General features: G+C 34.2%; 1 pseudogene; it reads left to right on the top strand.

Moving 5' to 3' along the window:
• The first annotated feature begins 2,175 nt into the window (after positions 1 to 2,175).
• Positions 2,176 to 2,658, top strand: LOC122741206 (annotated as a pseudogene).
• The last annotated feature ends 1,361 nt before the right edge of the window (positions 2,659 to 4,019 follow it).

Genomic DNA, 4,019 nt, shown 5'->3' with positions numbered 1-4,019 from the left:
GTGGTGACTGCTGAGAGCAGTATCAGTGAAGAGCTGCCAGAAACAAGGACTACTGTGGAGACAGATGAGACCATAGATGGGTGCCTTGCTATAGAAGAGCAAATGCTGTATAATCCTAATTGGAACCAAATTAATAATCAATAAACAATTTGTGTAAAAAATCAATTAATTGGGGTCAGCTAGGTGGCGCAGTGGATAAAGCACCGGCCCTGGATTCAGGAGTTCCTGAGTTCAAATCCAGCCTCAGACACTTGACACTTGCTAGCTGTGTGACCCTGGGCAAGTCACTTAACCCCATTGCCCCGTTAAAAAAATAAAATAAAATAAAATAAATTAATTCTGATCCCATCAATCTATGCATCTCTCAAACTTTTCCACAAGGATATCATAAAAGACTTTTTAAAATGCCTAGCTGAATGAACTCAAAATACTATATTAGATCATAAATATCAAGCTAGAAGGAACCTCAAAAAGTCCCTCATTTTAGAGATAAGGAAACTTAGGCACAGGGAAACAAAATGACATATGAGTCACATGGAGAGTTATTTATCAAAGGACAGACTTGAAGTCATGTTCTCTGACTCCAGAATCAGTACTTATTTTACTGTGTACCTATCAAAAAAGGAAATCCAATTCGTTTGTAATGATGTTATTAATAAGTTCCTTCTTGGTTTATAGTGATGGCCTTCTCCTCTTTCTAAATAATAAATAAACTGTTCCATTTATAATCATCTGTTGTAGAGTTTTGCCAAAAATCCAAATCAGGGTCGTAAGTGCAGTCTTCAAAGTATCTCTAAGCTACCACATCCACCTTCACGTCATCTATAATAAAATTGTGCACATGAGCACAATTTTTGCCTATCTATTCTTTGGTAGCATATCTCCATTTTTTCTATTATTCCACCAAGATCAATGATTATTGTTCAGCAATTCTTTATGCAAGCATTTCCAGTACCATAGCAATCCCAGATAACTAGAACTAATTGATCAGAACCATGTAAGTTGCCTCTTAATATCTCCTTGCTTATCATGGGTTTGAATTTAATGTTAACTTTTTTTCTGTCCTGCTCAGTCTAAAGATATATCCTTTAAAAAACAACTCTGATCATTTGCTTTTTTTATTTAACAAAAAAATCAATCTTCCTATTATTTTACAAATGCAATTATGCAATTTTACAAATACAATTATACAAACTATATAAAGAATTAATAAACATATTTAAGGACTGGAGACATTTTTCTTTATGCAACTTTATGCATATGAATAGGCAGTTCTTAACTGAAGAAAGGCAAGCTATCAAAAAAAAAAACATATCAGCAAATGATCCAAATCGCAAATAGGAGAACTATATATTAAAACAATTTTGAGATTCCATCTCATTTATATACCACAAGTAGGTCAAGGTCAGAGGGAAAGAGTCATATAAGAATGTATATAGCAGCACATTTTGTTGTAGCAAATATAGAAACAAAATGTGTGCCTATTAATTGGAGAATGGCTAAATAAATAGACATATATGATTTTATGATAAATTCAGAGGAAATGGAAAGACATATGAAGGGATGCAAAATGAAATGAGCAGAACCAGGAGAATGATTTACTTGATGACCAAATAATAAACTGAGAAGGAAGCATTTCAAAAGACCTCAGAACTTAGATCAAATTCACAACCAGTTGTAATTTCAAAAGTCTGTTCATGAAACATGCCTCCAACCTAGGAGCAGAGTTAGGCAGTAGATCAAAAATGAGACATGCATTCTCAAACATAGCCAATGTGTTTATTATTTTGCTTGACCACAGATATTTGTTACAAGGCAAGTTCTAGTTGGGGATGAGGGGAAGCAAGAAGTGGGTAGTGACTGAGCATCAATAAAACATTTTTAATTGCACAGAAGAAAATAAAAAGTAGTGCATGAAATAGAGCAGTTTTGTTGCTACTTTGTTCAATTTTATGTATATATATGTGTACATATGTATACATATATTTTTGTATGTTATATGTTTTATTACATTAATACTGTCCTGAGACTTTGGGGACACTGTTTCATATACAGCCCTCTTTCTCATCCTTTATATATTGAAATGTCTGACTTTGCTGAGGATTAAGTTCACAATAATAAAAAGAAAAATTTTGGCTTTCCACCAGCTCCACCATATTCCAGTGAGTTGCCAAAATGGTGAACACAAAAGGAAAAAGAAGAGGGATGTGTTACATGTTTTCTAGGCCCTTTAGAAAACATGGTGTTGTCCCTTTGGCTACGTATATGCGAATATACAAGAAAGGTGATATTGTAGATATCAAGGATATGAACACAGTTCAGTAAGGAATGCCCCACAAATGTTACCATGGCAAGACTGGACGGGTCTATAATTTTACTCAACATGCTGTAGGCATTGTTGTAAACAAACAGGTTAAGGGCAAGATTCTAGCCAAGAGAATTAATGTGCATATTGAGCATATTAAGCATTCTAAGAGCAGAGATAGCTTCCTGAAGAAGGTAAAAGAAAATGACCAGAAGAAGAAGGAAGCCAAAGAAAAAGGCACCTGGGTTCACCTGAAACGCCAGCCTACTCCACCCAGAGAAGCACACTTTGTGAGGACCAATGGCAAGAAATATGAGCTGTTGGAACCAATCCCCTATGAATTCATAGCATAAATGACTAAAAACATAATAAAAAGATTCTTGGAAAAAAATTTAAAAAGAAAAAGAAAACTTTTGAAAGAAAAAAGTAGGTGGAATACCCGGAAATAAATTTGGAAAAAGTTTTGGAAGTTACTTTGTTTCATCTACAATACCCATTTAAGTTCCTTTGTTTCATTTATTTATTTATTTATTTTGGTGAGGCAATATGGGTTAAGTGACTCACTCAGTCACACAGCTAGTGTCAAGTGTCTGAGGCTGGATTTGAATTCAGGTCCTCCTGACTCCAGGGCCAGTGTTCTATCCACTGTGCCACCTAGCTACCCCTATTTAAGTTCTTTTAACAGAATCTATTCTACTTTTTTACAAATCACATTTAATGTTATTGTACATATATAACCTATATCAGATTACTTGCTGTCTTGCGGAGGGGGGATGGAGGGGAGGGAGAGAAAAATTTGAAATTAGAAATCTTATTTTAAAAATGTCAAAAACTAAATGTAACTGGAAAATAATAAAATGTTTATATGGGGAAAATCACATTTAAAAGAGAGCAAGAATTTCATTTTCTCACCACCTAGAAGAGCTGGAGGTTCAATATTCTTTGTTGCTGTATGTAATTATAAAGTAAAAAATTAGAAGAAAGACCAATTTTATTATATGATGTTGTCTTTTTATTAGCCAGTTTATAAGATGTTATTCACCATGTCCTTCTAATCATGTTCTTCAAGATTTCTTTTAAATAGCTTGACAATGTTTAATTCAGTTAGCAGAACATACTGTCTGAGATTATTCCCTTTATGAAATGCAAATTGGATCTACTTGCTGTGGCTTCTGAGGAGGAGATGACATTTAAAGTTGTGTTATAGGAGCAGAGAGACATAATCTCTTTGATAAAGAGCCCTGCAGTTGCCCCAAGTTTCTAGTGATGCCATTTTATACTTTGTCCAATTGTATGATTCTTGCATCTAAAAAAGAAAAAAAAACATCTTTAGGCACAGCAAGATTCATTTTTATGAAGCATGGATCTAGATACCAAATGCAAACTTTAAAATGTTTAGCCTGTAATTTCCATTAATTATAGTGTCTGATATGGAGTACTGCTGGGAAATTAAAACATAAAAGCAACACTTTTTTTCCCTCATGTATTTATCCAGAAAGAGAAAGAAATGGAACAATAAGAGATACACTAAGGAAAAGCTGTCTGTTCCTAATATATTAAAGACATTATTTTAAACTTGTTTCTTTATTCCACATAGCTCTCTCTCTCTCCCTCCCCCCACCCCTCGCTCTCTCCCCAGAATAGAGGTAACATATATCTGATTCTTTTCTGAACATTTTCTCTGCCTCTATCCTTCCCTCCTCATATTATGACT

Source organism: Dromiciops gliroides, chromosome 1, assembly GCF_019393635.1.
Source record: "Dromiciops gliroides isolate mDroGli1 chromosome 1, mDroGli1.pri, whole genome shotgun sequence".
NCBI lineage: Eukaryota > Metazoa > Chordata > Mammalia > Microbiotheria > Microbiotheriidae > Dromiciops > Dromiciops gliroides.
Note: the sequence above shows the minus strand (reverse complement) of the source record. Positions and strands in the feature narration are given on the sequence as shown.